General features: G+C 44.6%; 1 protein-coding gene across 7 annotated transcripts in view; it reads left to right on the top strand.

Annotated features, from left to right (window-relative positions):
* SMOX (spermine oxidase) overlaps nucleotides 1-15,678 on the top strand; it is a 100,596-nt gene that overhangs the window by 63,485 nt on the left and 21,433 nt on the right. For 3 of the 7 annotated variants that reach the window (XM_090139889.1, XM_090139887.1, XM_090139888.1), the window contains one exon: nucleotides 14,707-14,868. The exons of 3 other annotated variants lie outside the window; for them this stretch is intronic. The gene's annotated coding sequence lies outside the window, so the exon portion shown is untranslated. Of the gene's footprint in view, nucleotides 1-13,811; nucleotides 14,456-14,706; nucleotides 14,869-15,678 lie in introns of those variants that run through there. One more of the 7 variants, XM_090139891.1, reaches the window with a different exon arrangement.

Here is a 15,678-nt window from a genome sequence, read left to right as displayed (position 1 = left end):
CCTGGTTATTGCTGTTCCCTATACAGCCCAGTATGTGCCTGGCTTTCATCGCTGCAGGGGCACTCTGTTAATTCCTATTCACTTCACTGTCTGCCAGAATTCCCATGTGTCTTTGTGGAGAGCCAATAAGTCCCCAGTGTGTGCTGACAGTGTGTTTTCTTTGTCTCAGGTGCAGGACTTCACATGGGTATTTTTCAGTTTCATGAACTTTCTTCCAGCTTGCTGCCCTCCCAGCATGATGTAGTCCTTGAACTTGCTCCACCATTCAGGTCAAGAATGGACAGTGTTAGTGTGAATGCTGGCTGTTTCTGAAGAGCACCATTCCTCAGAGGATGCCTGTTAATACTTCAGTCTGTTGGCTGTTACCCTTTGACCTCAGTTATCCAAACAAATGTTCATTACCTTCTATTCTACCTATAGGATCTGCATCTATTTATGGGGATAGGTTTAGTGTCTCTAGGATCTCTTTAACACTGCAGGCTAAAGTTTGCCCTGATGCAACAGTGGAACACTGCCTTACTATTGTATTCTAACCTTCTAAAATGCAAGAGCCTTTCCTTGCTATGTGGGAAGTCTCCCCATTTTTGCCTTTCTATCTGTAATTTCTCTTTTGTAAGTATTTCTTCTTGCTGATATTGGGTCAACATTTCAAGTTTGGATATTGGAACCTGTACCCCATAGTGCTTGTACATCCTCCCAGCTTTGAATCATCTCTTGGTTTTAAGTCCATACATTCCAGTCAATCATCCAGATTGGTGATGAAAATATTGCACAGCTCCCGTGCCTGGCTAAACCCAATGAGATAGCAAGCCCTTGATAATTATGCTGCAAGAAATATGTTGTCAAGCAGCCATCTTATGATGATTACATCTAGCTCATGTTTTCTTAGCTGGATCTTATGGGACTGTCATATGGAATAGCGTAAGAGTTAATAAAGATTGCATATTGGAATATCCTTATCACTTCTGCACAAACATACACTTATTTTGCTGCTGATGTATATATCCTTCATTGCTCATAGACTGTTTTTGAAGACAAAAGGTGATGAGATGTGCCCCTGTACCCACTGAAAGTTTAATTGTGAGAACCATTCCAGATTTATCAGGGCTTTCATAACAGGACAGTGCCCATATCACAGCTCCGGCAGATCAAGAGGAAACAATCATGATGTGTTTATGGGTCTGAAACAAAATAAAACAATTACCTGAATCCAGTCTTCAAAGCAGCCTTTGAACGAATCCCAACCCTCTTTCTGCAAGGGCTGGAAAAATAAAGAACATGTCTAATCTGTCCCATCTATCAGCCAACTGTTATCTGTGCCTACGTGCTGTTACTCAGATCTCGTTAGCTGTCTAATTGGATAATAGACAGTACACTTCACAACTACATAAGTATATTAAGCTTAATCTGCTTTGAGCAGGGAGGGGAAGTTGTGCTTGGTGACAAATGGATGTGAGAAGCTGGACTGTGAGCAGCAGTGTAAATGCAGCCCTCTGTCCCCATCACTTCATTTCCTGGAGCTTTATTGGCTCCTGCTTGGTGTGTTTATAGCATTTAGGTTGGAATTTGGGTTGTAGAGCAGAGAGCTGGGACGCTTTCAGACTTAGCTCACATTAGCTGGTCCTAAAGCTTCTTCCAGTGCTTGAAGAAGATGCAGGGTTGACAGGATCAGAAAGCTTTCATGGGGATTGGCACGACCCATTCTATAAATGGAAGGGAGGTGCTGTGATGATGGAAATACACTTCCCTTTCCTTCAGAGAAAGTGTATTTGCTCCATTTATCAGTTTTATCAGTGGATTGACTGTCTTGAAAGCTGTAAGTGTGAAACATTGGACTCTTGTGGAAGAGGTGTGTTTAGATTTTCCCAGCTTCTTTATTGTGCAAGTATGAGCACATTTCATTGCTTGTCACCACCTCTTACTTACTCCTGGGAGAGCATATTTCTCAAGGGACGTATTTCTGGGTGGAAGAACTGCATCTACCAATGGGATCCTTACCCCAAAGGAATGTGATGGGGTCAATGAAACGTGCACTGGCCAAATGTTTCCTAGATTCTCTTGGAAAGAAAGTTTTGACATAAGGCTCAAGTTAAGCCCAACTTAAGGCTTTGTGTCTTGAGTGAGGTGCTGAGGGCCCTTCATTTCCAGAGTGCTTGCCTTGTATCTTCAGGTTTTCATGCTGTCTAGTCTAGCTTTTATTTTGAATGAAGGAAAAAGATTGTAGGGTAACTGTTCTGGTCCTTTTATGTGTAGGCAAACTCCCAAGCCATCGCTTTATTTTGGATGGAGTAGGGAATAGCTGTTGAGTGCAGAGGGGTTTGATGCTTACCCACACCTAATTTAGTGCCTGGATTAAGAGCGTGGTCAGTAGGGAAAAGGATCTTTTTTCCAGAGGGTAATTCACATCTAAAGCATCTAAATCATTTGGAGATGCTCTGGAGACAGGCTGTGTCCTTGTCTTCACTGCAGTCTGGCTGAGCTGCAGGTAAGTTCCCTTCTGCTGCTTCATGTCTGGGCCAGAATTCATTCTGAGGCACCCAGAAGAAATGAATTAATTGGTCTGTTATAGACAGTCTCCTCAAAGTGTTAAATAAGGTGGAGGCTACATACTTTCTGTAGCAATATACAGTAATAATACCCTTCTTTCTCACCCTGATCTGCTGTTTATCGCGGTAAACTCCTATACTCAATCTGTCATCAACTTTGAGTTGGGCTTGACTTCAGCCTACACTTATTAAAGGGTGAAGAATATTCTGTCATATGCAGTGGATAAAGGAATTCAGACATGAAACTAGGTATTAAATCGTCAACGACCTTATTTTCCCTATAGTTTAGCTTGAAACAAATAATGGCATAGGCTGTTTTCCTCCTCTTTGTGGGCATTATTGAGACATAGTTTTGGAACCAAAACCAGACATGTATGTTTTCAGGGAGATGAGGTGGTGAGATGTGGGATGATGTTTAGTTCTTGTGGCTAACAATTACCTGGACCACCAACTGCTTTCTTGCTGCAGAGGGAGCCACAGTGCTCAGGGAGAGGGTGCACCAGTCCAGATCTTCATTAGAATCACAGAACTGTTAAGGTTAGAAAAGAGCATTAAGGTCATGAAATCCAACCATCAACCCATCACCACCATGCCCACTAAAAACCACATCCCCCAAGCTCTCTCTGTTAAGGTCCATAGGCAGTATTTCATGTTTCTGAGCCTAGGTCATAGAACATTGTATGTCTGGAGTTCCTGGGCTCCATCGAGAGAGGGGTGGCCAGCAGGGACAGAGAGGTGATTGTTCCCCTCTACTCTGCTCTTGTGAGGCCCCATCTGGAATACTGCGTCCAGGTCTGGAGCCCCCAGTACAAGAAAGACAGGGAGCTGTTGGAGAGGGTCCAGAGGAGGGCCACGAAGATGATCAGGGGACTGGAGCACCTCCCCTATGAGGACAGGCTGAGGGAGCTGGGCTTGTTCAGCCTGGAGAAAAGAAGGCTGCGGGGTGACCTCATTGCAGTCTTTCAATACCTAAAGGGAGCCTACAAACAGGAGGGAAATCAACTCTTTGAAAGGGTGAGTGACAGCAGGACAAGGGGAAATGGTTTTAAGCTGAGGGAAGGGAGATTTAGGTTGGACGTCAGGGGGAAATTCTTTACAGAGAGAGTGGTGAGGTGCTGGAACAGCTGCCCAGAGAGGTTGTGGATGCTCCGTCCCTGGAGGTGTTCAAGGCCAGATTGGATGGGGCCCTGGGCAGCCTGGTCTAGCATTAGGTGGGATGGTTGGTGGCCCTGCGTGTGGCAGGGGGGTTAAAGATTCATGATCCTTGAGGTCCCTTCCAACCCTGGCAATTCTGTGATTCTGGAGTTAAGGGAAGTTCTTTGGAAAGCTGTGCAAAGATCCTCAACAACAGCGGCCTCTATTTCAGAAAGGGACATTGTGAGCAGGGAGAAAAACTTTCAGATCACATGTACCCCAGTGAGTACTTTTCTTTCTATAGGAAGATTTGTTGGAGAATGTTAATTGAGTCCCTTTTGAAACGGAGGAGGCTTTGCTTCCTTCCCAAGTTTTCAAAACAAATTTTCCAAATACAGAGCCTATGTTTCATTCAAGTGTAAATCCTTTCTCTTTAACCTGGAAGTTATCCCAGGAAAAAAAAAAAACAACAAAAAAAACACCAACATCCATTCACTGCAGGACAGACCCTCATGGTTGTGGTGGAAAAAATGAAGTGGATCCAATTGTCCGAACAGGAAGGCAGTTAAGAAAAGATTTTGCTTAGTGTGAGGAGCTCTCAGTCGAGTTTAAATGCTTCTCCTACAGACTCGACTTTATGTCTCTGTTGCTTTTGAAGCATCACACAATAGCTGAAGTGTGTGCTAAATTTAGAGATGACAATTTCTTCTTGCCGACATGCAGGCTCTGTGAGTTTCAGTGTGTAGTTACAGGAGGGATGCAGAAAGTGATCTGAAATTCATTGGTTCGTTATCTCTCCTGACTTCCACGTAGCCCCGTTGAGCATCTAATGCTTTATCCTAATTCTTTTTCATTTCAGGGCATTAATCAAAATGCTTTCTTTGGCACAGCGAGGTGCTAATGCTGTTTTATATGCGCCGAAGTTGAAGTATGTTAGGGATGAGGCGTGCCATACTGAGCACAATGAGCTCTCATCTGGATGCACTGAAACTTTACTGTATTTTTAGCTGCTTTGTGGATAGGGCTGTAATTCTGTTACCCTCCTCATGCGAGAAGGCTGTGGGAGAGCAGATCGAACACAAGTGTCACCATTCCCACTCGTTGCTGCTTTCCACATGATGAGTCTTCCTGCTCTGTGGAAACCACTTCAGATCTAAAATACCTGTATTTTTATCTGTGTCATTTGTTCCTTTCTGCGCAGCGCTTCATCTTTAATTCTGTAAAGCGGTTTGTGAGGATTTAATGAAAAAGAGCAAAACCAAATCTCCCTTTGTTTCAGTAGAACGTCTTGATCGTCGCAGAGGAGAAATGCTTTTGAGCTCAGATGTGTCAGGAGGGATGAAAGGCACCTTGCAGAGGGGGATAATCCATCACTTGTGTGCGTCCCACAGCACTCAGGCTGCTGTTCCCTGCAGGGCGTTCAGTAACCCCAGAGCACAGGAACTCAGCCAGAGGACAACGTTTCATCGTCGGGCTTTGTTTTGATGTTTGCAGCAAGGTAGATACAAAGCTAAACATGTCACTGCTGTGTTCTCATTGCTTCCCTCTCCCACCCATTGTCTTTTGCCAGCTGCTTCTGCTTTCTGCTCTGTTTGGTGTGCCTCCATGTGAGCGCTCAGCAGGGAAATCCCTCAGCAGGGTGACTTGCTGCATTATTCATTATGTTCCCATGTAGGATATGGCACTTGCAGAATTTCTGTGAGTACATCGAGGTGACCTGAATGCAGACAGTGTCTGATGTCTGTGCTTTTGCATTGAAATATTAGTAACATCAGCACAGGGAGGTGGTGTATGCAAATCCCACGCCTCAAGGAGCATGGGGAAAAGCACCTTTCTTCTTCAAAGGAAGCCTCTGGTGGGTAAAAATCTCAGAAAAACACTGCCAGCCACGGCCTAGACTTCATTGAGATCTAAGGACACACTTCTCAGCCTGATTTCCCCTGCCTTGGGCTCTTGTCTGATGTGTGAGCGTGTCGGTGCAGAGAGCTGAATGGAGAAGGCTGTGTGTTGCAGCATGCTGAGCCAGCCCTGCTTTGTGTCTGCTGTCTCAGAGCTGGAGCACAGTTGTTTGCAAGTGATATTCCAGCAGAGCACAGCCTGAGATAAGTCCCCTGGAAACTGCTCCACCTGCAGAGACACAGATTTCCTGGATTCATGGCTGCCCTCCTGTAGGATGAAGTCAGCCCAGTGGAAGAAAATCAGTGCAGTGTTTGGCTCTTCTAATTTTGGTTCTCATCCCCTAGTGTTTCTGTTGCATTTAATGATTTTCCCTGTGGCTTGAATGGTAAAGATGTGGTAAGTGCTTGGGGATGGCTTGAAATCAAAGATTCAGTGTGGGTGTTGTTTTCAAACAGGGAATAAACGACGCTATTTAGAAAGTTGTGTTGCTATTTCAGGGCAGTTTGTTGGGTCTGGATTCTGAGAAGCGGTGAGAAAATATAATTGCTTTTGGGCTAGCATGTCTCATATGGTGTGTCCTGAAATAATCCTCATGTACACATTGAGTTAGAGCGGAGCACTGAGTGGATTCATTCCCTGTCTCACCCTTCTATTACGCAGGATAGGAGGAGGAGAAGATTCCTATTGAAACTTTGCTCCCAAGCTTGCTGCAATGAATTTAAAACCCCAAACCACAAAGAATTCCCAAATGCAATAGGGATACCAGTGTTTATTTGACTGAGACCCCATTGTGTTCTGAGTTGTGCAAACATGGGCATGTTTCCTATTTAATTAAGGCTGGTTTTATCAATTAAGTTTCCCAAACAATTGGAGAGAGAAGTAGGGTGGTGAAGATAAGATCGCACGGCTGTGCAGATGGGATAGGGCACAGCTCTTTTTGGCAGTCAGAACACAAGTTTTGCAGGAAGCTTGTTTGCAGCATTGTTCTGATCCATTATACAGTGGTTTCAGCTTGTTACCTCTGTTTTTTTCTTTAGTTTGCTGTCTCTCTCTCCTTCCTTTTACAGTCCTGAACACTGAGCCATTGACGGGAAGCATAAAAGCAGCAGATGCCTCCCAGTGCTAAATGTCATTGAGAGCTGGAAATCAGGGGAAGGCTCCCAGCAGTGGGTCAGCCATTGCTTGCCAAGCTTGTATTGAGTCTCCAAACTAACTCTGAACAACAATGCAGGTACGCAGTAAAAGAGAGTCCAGTTGGGTTGTTTGTCCCAGGTAACTCAACAGCTGTCTTTCTGAGCTCTTTACCCTCTGCATCTTGCTCTGCTCGTTGAGATTCTAGCCAAATCACGGGGTTGGTGGGTTCCAGATGGTCTGTAGTATGCAGAAACACAAAGATTTCTACCACCACAGGTTGTAGAATTCAAGGTTAGATCATGATTCCCATCCCTAGGGTTAGGATAGGACAAGGGGGGAATGGTTTTGAGCTCTAGGAGGGAAGGTTTAGATTGGATGTCAGGGGGAAGTTCTTCACAGAGAGAGTGGTGAGGTGCTGGAACAGCTGCCCAGAGAGGTTGTGGGTGCTCTGTCCCTGCAGGTGTCCAAGGCCAGGTTGGATGGGGCCCTGGGCAGCCTGGTCTGTTATTAAATGGGGAGCTTGGTGGCCCTGCATGTGGCAGGGGGGTTGGAACTTGATCTTTGAGGTCTCTTCCAATCCGAGCTGTTCCATGATGCTGTGAAGGAATATCCCATTCACTGCAGCAGGTTGGATACCATTCAGGTGCCTCTATTTTCTCCAGCTTCTCCTGACGTGGGAGCAGAGTGTTCTGACAGTGTAAGCTCTCTGTTGTGATGGAGGAGATGTTGTGAGATGTCTGCTAAGTAAGGGAGCCCTTGTACCTATCCCCACAATCTCCCAAAACAAAGGGCATGCCGGTGTGCCAGCTGCAGCTTCTAATTGTTTTTTCTTTGGGGGATTTGTAGAGCAGAGGATTTATTGGCTCTGCTTTTTAGTGCTGCTGTGACTCCTTAGAATGTGTCCTATGTAAGGCTACATCAGCTGTGTGAGCAGGAGAAGCTCTACAGCCCACATCTCATGGTGCTGACCTGCTGGAGAGGCTGCATTCTACCATGCTGTCAGAGGGACCTGTGATACTGAAGATATCCTGCTGCTTTCCCAGCACTTGGGAGCTGGCTGAACCTGCTCTATTCTCATGCTGCCCTTCAGCCAGAGAAACAGGCTTGAGAATCAGCCACAGGCCAGCCAATTATTTTGATTTATTTTCTTTTCCCTCGGATGAGAAGGATTTGAAAAACGCATAATGGTGGATTATATCAGAGCACTATAAATGGTGTGATTCATTCCCTGTGTTCTTGGCATGATGTTCTTTAGTTTATTTTTTGGATATCTTTGCAGTCTGGTTAGTGCCAAGCTCTGTATGGAAGTGCCCTGTGGCAGACAACCTGCTCTGCCCATATGTTGGCTTTTAAAAAAACCACCTCATAATAGGAAGTCTTTCTAGTGCATGCCAAGATGCTTGGGGCTTGTTAAATATATTCTGCTTGTCAACAGCTACTCAATTGAAAAAGTAGCACTGGTGTGAATCAGTTTTGAACAAGTTCATTTGACTTGAGGGATGTTTGAGGCATTAAAACAAGTTGGATTGCAGTGGTAAAAGTATGTGCAGTGGTCTCCTGATGAAAAGCACGAGCTGGTAACCCTTAAAACAAACCCAAAAAAACAAACAAACCTTCTCCTCTAAGCATTCAAAAGTGTAGAGATTTTCCCAATTAGCAAATTTATGATGAATCTGAATTGTAGAGGAGGCTTCCTGAGCTTCTTCCTGTCTCTAAGAGTGTGTTATTATAGATTCTGATGTGTTCACATCTCCCATGGTCCATGGGCTGCTGGGCTGGGCACTCAGAGATGCAGACACCATGCAGTTGTGTCTTTTCTTGCAACATAGCTTCCAATAAACGTTGCCTGCTCAGGAAATCAGGTGCCCAGTGCCTCAACTAGTAAGTGCTCTTACCACAGAGCCTCTTCCAGCATCTTTGTTGATTCAGCAAAGAAATGAAAAATGCTGTTTCTCAGAACTTTTTGTTTTTGTGTTGGAGAACGTAAGGCATTTCTGCTTCATTTTCAAGGCCAGCAGGGTAAGGACTACAAATGGAGCTGCTGTTGGAGCCTGTGGCCTGCAGAAGGTCTCACGGCCTCAACTCTAAGATTCTAAGAGCAGCCTTGGGCTGTTTCTCATTCATACGATCATTAAAACCACTAAGATCCCCAAGTCCAACCCCAACCCACCCCACAATACCCACTAACCATGTCTCCAAGTGCCACATCTCCAAGGTTCTTGACTACATCCAGGGATGGTGACTCCACAACTTCACTGGGCAGCTGTGCCAAATTTTGCATTACCAAAATTCATTACTTGCTGAGTTGTTTTGCACAGGTGAGTTGTCTTAAATACAACACGTACAGGTGAAATAGCTGGAAGTGAGGTCTTAATGTGGGTAAGACTTGAAGTGCTTTGTTACAGATCTCGACAGCCCAGTTAAGGCCATTTTCTTAGACTAGAGGAGACCTGAGTTTGGATAGACAAAAGTTAATGCAATGATTTCTGTCTGTCTCTTTGGGGGTATTTCGGGAGGGAGAAGAATGCCAAGTCAGCCTGAAGGTCTCTGCTGCTTTCCAAAAAATGATGCTGAGGAGGTTTGGGGCAGAAGGCTGAGGGTTTGGCGCACAGATAAAATGGGAAGCATCCTGTTCGTGCTGCTGTCTAAGAATACACATGGTATGTTATTACTGTGCTTCCTTCCTTGATGTCTGATCCAGCTGTGCACTGTGTGTCACTGGAGTGGGTCAGTATTCTGTAATGCTGTTGTTAAGGTCAGCACTGCTGAACGGCAGCATTTTCAGTGCCTCAAGACACATTTGATGGCTTGAGCTTTCACCTGGTTAAATCTCAGAAAACTTAGGATGATGTTTGAAACCGTTTCCCCTTATCCAGTCAACAACAGACACTGCTAAACAGTCTGTCCTCTTCCTTCGTATGGCTTCCCTTCAGATATTGAAAGGCTGCTCTCAAGTCTTCCCAGAGCCTTCTCTAGGCTGAAAAGCCCCAGCCCTCAGCACGTCCCTGTAGGGTTGGGAGATGTAGATGTCCCTGTTTATTGCAGGAGATTTGGATGAGATGACCTTTAAGGGTCTCTTCCAATCAGGAGATTCTGTTATTCTGTAGATGAACTGAGGTTCAAACTTGCCTTTCTCTCACGGCCACCCCTATAAATTCCAGCAACAGAAACATAAGGCAGGTAGTAGAAATGCTGGCTTGTCTTTGTGAAAGGCAGCCTGGCTTCCCCGTGCCTTATGGGGAAGTGAGCAGCGCATGAAGAGGTGCTGAGAAGCAAGGGGCTGAAGGTGCAACGATGGGGGTAAAAAAACCCACAAGGATCTGTGTTTCAAGCCCTGGAAAACTCTGGTTTCATAATAAATGCCTCTGACTACCACTTTTGGTAAGCTGTCGAAATGGGTCTCCTCTAGCAAGCCCTGCTGCCTGCAGGAGAGGCCAGCAGGACTGCTTTGGGGCTGGATGACTTGTTCCTACTGCCCGCATCCAGCTGGCAAGCTTGTTCAGACTGAAATGTTGCCTTGGATAAAGCCTGAGCACGAGAATGGTGATGAAACACCGCTCTGCAGGAGGTGAGTTTCCAGCATGTGCAGCCAACACGAATTAACCTCCATCTCACTGATGCCTGTGCTGTCGGTGTCACAGGTTTACAAGCTCAGGAAGGGCACTGGTGTGTCTGTGGATGGCTGAGGACCATTCTGCTCCTGCAGCTCTCCAGGTAGCAGAGCAAACAAGGCGTGCCTGCTTCCGCTGCAGTAAACCTGTTGCAATCTCACTGGGTTGGTGTTTGCACAACCGTGGAACAAAAGGCAGATTTAACAGCTGCCTGTTCCATTCGCTCACGCATCTGACTGATGTGGAGTGCTTAAGTTTAATTAATAATTCTCCTGCCTTCTGCTTCCGTGCTTTACCTGTGATGGTGTAAATGACTCTGAAAAGGGCTGTGAGTGAGTTTGGTGGGGAGCTGGCTGGGTTGGGAAAGAGAGGAGTGAGGGGAAGGCAGAAAGAGAACGATCTTCCAGTTTGACATGTTTACAGCCTGGAGAGCTTGGAAAGAGCATCCTGTAACAACAGGCTTCTGAGAAGGCTGATGAAAGGAGAAAAGGGGAAGAAGTTACAAAACGGGCATTTGTTGTGCCAGGAGCTGAGGAGAACCACAGCCATCAGCACTGCCATTCTTTTGTATGCATTTGATGAAATAATGGAGATCATTACAGCTATTAGGAGAAAAAAAAAAAAAAAAAGCTTTTGAAACAATCCAAAAATTTGCTTTTTTTTTTTTTAATTATAATTTTTTACTTCCCATTTCTTAGGCACCACTAGAAACCTCCCGTGTGTGCACTGTCCCTGTAGCACCATGCTAACTTGCACCACCATACTCTGTATCCAGGTGGTTCTGGAGCCTATGAGAGGTTCAGTTCTGATTTAAAAGCTTCAAGCAATATCATCACTAGCTATAGTGGAAAGTGTTTCAACAGCTGATTACTGTCACTATTAAAAATAGCCATTTTGGTTCTGTTTCTGAATTGGTCTGGCTTCTGCTCTTGGTTGCTCAATCTTGCTTTATCTTTGCCTGGATTAAATGAGATGGTTGCTTTCAAGTATTCATTGTTTGTAAACACTCTTTGGACTGAGAGCAATGAACCTCCATTACAGACACATATGTAGTGCCCTGTCATGTCTTGACTGTATTCTGAAGAGTTGCAATTCAAATAATAATAAAAGGAAGGGTGGATTTTTCTGCTTCCATTTAGTCTTTCCTATGAAGTCAGACCTTGTTCTTTTTTATCCAAGTTCCTTTCAGACAAACACATGCTGTTGTTTAGGTTGCTGATTTAGGATGATGCTTAATACCTAGCAAAGGAAGACCCAGTGGAAACCCAGGCACTGGCACAGGCTGCCCAGGGAGGTGATGGGGTCACAAACATGGGAAGTGTTCAAGAACCTTGGAGATGTGACACTTGGAGATATGGTTAGTAGGCACGGTGGGATGGGTTGGGGTTGCATTTGGTGATCTTAGAGGGCTTTTCCAACCTTAGTGATTTTGTGATCCTGTGAAAATCAGCAGGCTGTGTTACCCTGTGGTGGCCTCCACTGATGGACAGATTGCAGACAGCTGATGCAAGTTGACACCCAAAAAGTAATGTGAGGAGAGGAGTCCCACCTCAAGGGACCATTATTATTGTCTGTGGCATGCTGAAAGCTCACAGCCCCAGCTTGCATATAACTTACTGTGTGGTATGAAGCAAAACCTGAAGGAAGAGGAAGGTCTTTTTTTAAACTAGCTGATCTAGGTTGAAAAAAAAAAAAAACACACAAAAAAAGCCAAGAAAATAAAACTTCATAGACAAACTTTTAAGCATGCAAGCTTTGTTTTCAGTGCATTGCCATGTGTCGTCACAGCTACAACAGTGCTGCCATGAGGGTAGTATACGGGTGAGCTAAGAATAGGAGATTTCCTTGAGAAATGTTTTTGTTTATTTTATTTTGGTATTTTATATTGTCTGAACCTCGTTGACCTTTTCCTTAAGGGTCCTAGAAGAATAGAGAGTATTGTTGTCATAAGGATGGCAGCTGTGAACAGCCTTGTTTCCCTGGCTTCTTCCTTGTGAGCTGCCAGGTTTTGCTGGCAAAACTGGAAGAAAATCTTTAAGTGGACACACCTCTGAACTTTGGTGGTTTTGCTGCTGGTTTAGAGGAAGATAATACCAGCATCCAGGGAGCAATACTAGGAATGGAAATTTAAGATTGCAAGTTGGTCATCCAGTGATGACCATTGGAGAAAGTGCATTGTTGCAAAGATCTGCCTGCTGGGAAGCAGCAGTTGAGCACAGGTCTTCTCTTGGGAATGTTTTCAGGGATTTTTTTAAAGATATTTTTTGGAATGGGGTAACTGGACAGTAGTGAGAAGGGGCAAATGAAGGGTGGTGGCACTTAGGGAGGTGTGGGCAGCATGGTGATGGACATTGAGAAAAGAGAGCAGGTCTGGGAAATGAACTGAGTAAAATACCATGAGTAAGGCACTCAGATAAGTAAGAGGTAAGAGGATCAAAGATGCATTTTTAAGACACGATGGAGATGATGTGTGTATATATATCATAATTGGATGTAACCCTGGCTGGTGGCTTGGCAAATAATGACGGTAGGACATCACACACTAAAAAAAAATAAGGTATTTTATGTGCTTATCTTACTTATGAACCTCCCAGTGTATGAATAATACTGAAATCAGCTGCAGTGAGGATTCATGTATGTTTTATTGTCTGTACGTTTCACAATGAAGCATGCATTTCATTGGGAAGCCTAAGCTCTTGCTAAATCTTAATTGCCTTCCCCTGCTGATCATACAGTAAAGGTTGTTGGCTAATTAAGGGTGGTTTCTAAATCAGGATTCTGAACACACAAAACAACCTGTTATTTTCTCTTGTGTCTAGACAGCTCACCTAATCCAATATTAAAATTCTGAAAGAGAAGGGAAAAACATTTTCTTAAAGCTTTCATGTGAAGAATTCACATGAGCTTGCCAAAGCCAGGATTAGGAAAGCTGTTCTTAAAAAGCTGAGCTACAGCTGTTCGTATGGGGTGTAGGTGGCAGAAGAGATGTTTCTTTACTGTGGCAACTGAAGTGCTCACATTGATGTGTTGTCTGGAGACTGGTTGAGAAGTGGAGAGCGTTGTAAAATGTCTGTGGGTTGTAATAAGTCTGGAAGGCATTTCTCTTAAGGGCTGGGTAATAAGGCTGTGGAGCTCCTCACCACAGAGCTGATGTGAAGGCCAGAAGTAGAGAGGTGTTCAAAAAGGAGGAGGCAAATGTAAGGGAAGTCCCCAGGGGTTGTTACTGTCAGAGGTGTGGATGTTGGCTCTACTGTATGACATCCCTACTGGACTTACTGCTGGGAGCTTGCTGGCCTTAAATTAGGAGAGCATTGTTCCAATTTGTACCAATCATGCTCTTCAATATGACTTTCTATGGCCATTCCTAGGCACCCTTTTCTTTGCCCTTCATACTCCAGTGATGGGCTTCCCCAAGGCTTTGAGTAGAGAGGTCCCAGTGTTCATGGCCAATTTTAAAGATCTTGAAAGAACCCAAAGAAATCTCACTTCTTACTTTGTTAGATGAAAAGTCAATAAATTGGCATGCTTGGGTTGGAAAGTAAGGGAGCACTGGTTGATCCATGGGCTGTTTGCTCCTTGAGAAGCTTTGGTACAAGGTCCCATGAAATATAGTGGCTTCACTTAACCTCCAGAGAAGATGAGCAGTGATGGAAGTTATCTGCAACTGGGATCTTAACCCATCTCATCGCTCCTGTAGGGAGGGACCTTTGCATCCTCCTCTTCTCTTCCTGCTCCAGAGCTTTTCAGTTGATTGCAAAACCAAGGGGAAAACGTTCTTGCTACCACTTCCTCAAAGTATTGCAGTGCTTTTGAGGACAGCTTGTTCAGCAGTAAGTCCAGCACCTCGTGTTGGCAGCTCACAGCTTTCCTACCTGCCTAAATGACCACACGTGGACTAGAAAGCACTGAGTGCTTGACATGTTTGACTTGGAAATAACTCTTCAAACACTGGTGGCTGGCTCCCTGTGACAGACATCTGCTAGCCAAGATCTGCTCATCAGGAGGTGATGGCTGTTAACAGCAGTAGCAGTTTTTGACGTGGCTCTGTGTTGCCTGTTCCGTTGTCCAGTGGCAGTTGGAGCACACTGCATAGGCAGTAAGTTGTAGCCACTGTGCTACTATCCCTTGCAGGTAAGCCCACATAGAGTGAATTGAATTGAAGCTGCTCGAGCTGAAACTACACGTTTTCAAAATGATTGTCAAGAGTACCAGGAAGACAACTTTATTTTTTACGCCACTGCTTAAATCTCTATGGACTGCAGTCCTGTGTCACTTCTGTTACAGAGGGCAGGAGATGTTTGACCAACATGCATAAATACTTTAGGATCCCAGAGTAAAAGGGACTCTCCAAATGAAATCACTGTTGCTTTGTATTTAATTAGCACGCAGGGTCATATACGGCAATAGTTGAGCAGTTTCTCAAGCACAGAGGTTTGAAACTTCTCCTGGTGATGCAAGGGAGTAACAGGAGTCTTTGATGCTGGCCAGATGTTTGGAGAATTGGGAAAGAGCTCAGAAAGGAATATCCAGCAGCTTGGCAGCAGGTAAGCAGCAATAATTGGGTTTTGGTAAGTGTTGGGTAGGAGGGCAGTAAGAAACCTGGGAATTTTGAGCATGTTTCGTACAAATTGTTGGGCACTGTCTGATGCCTGGGCTGAAGAATCCAGGGCTGTGTGTTTCTTGTTATCAATCAGGACTGATATCTTCTTAGACTTGGAGGAGTATGGCACTTCGTGACCAGTTTCTTGGTGCTCTTGAGGGTTGGTGTGAACCCACACTGAACCAAATGTCCTGACATTGACATGTGTGTATAATGGCATCCTACTTGATGATCTCTGATTAAGGTCTACCCTCAAATATAAAGCTTACGTTGTGTACTATAATAGGGCAATGGAATTTGAGAAGTAATGGCGTACACAGTGTTAAAAAGATGGCCTCTATAAACATGGGATACTGCTTGGAGAAGCATTTGGATATGTTGGGTAGGTAGAGGTAAAGCTGTTCTAGTCAGGTCTATTGTGGGTTTGAACCTCTCCTCATTTAAGAATAAGGCAATTCCTGATGTGTCAGGACAATGTTGGCTCTAGGGGCTGCATCACATGGCTGTGAATGTCGTCAGCTGAAGCATTTTGTACCACTTTGGTAATGATTGGTTTTGATATCTGAGCTCTGTGCTTTGAGCTAAATCCTTTCTAACTTATCCCATCGTTACGTGATCTGAAGCTGGTGCTTTGTGGTTGCCACAGAGGCAAAGTGAAGCTTCATTAGTGTGCTGTGGAGCATGTCAGCACTGGGTATGTGGTTTTCTCATTCATTCTTTTAAAGTCTTTACCACAAAATTGCCACTTCTGGAG

This window comes from Phasianus colchicus, chromosome 4 (assembly GCF_987193195.1).
Source record: "Phasianus colchicus chromosome 4, bPhaCol1.hap1.1, whole genome shotgun sequence".
In the NCBI taxonomy this organism is placed as follows: Eukaryota; Metazoa; Chordata; class Aves; order Galliformes; family Phasianidae; genus Phasianus; species Phasianus colchicus.
Note: the sequence above shows the minus strand (reverse complement) of the source record. Positions and strands in the feature narration are given on the sequence as shown.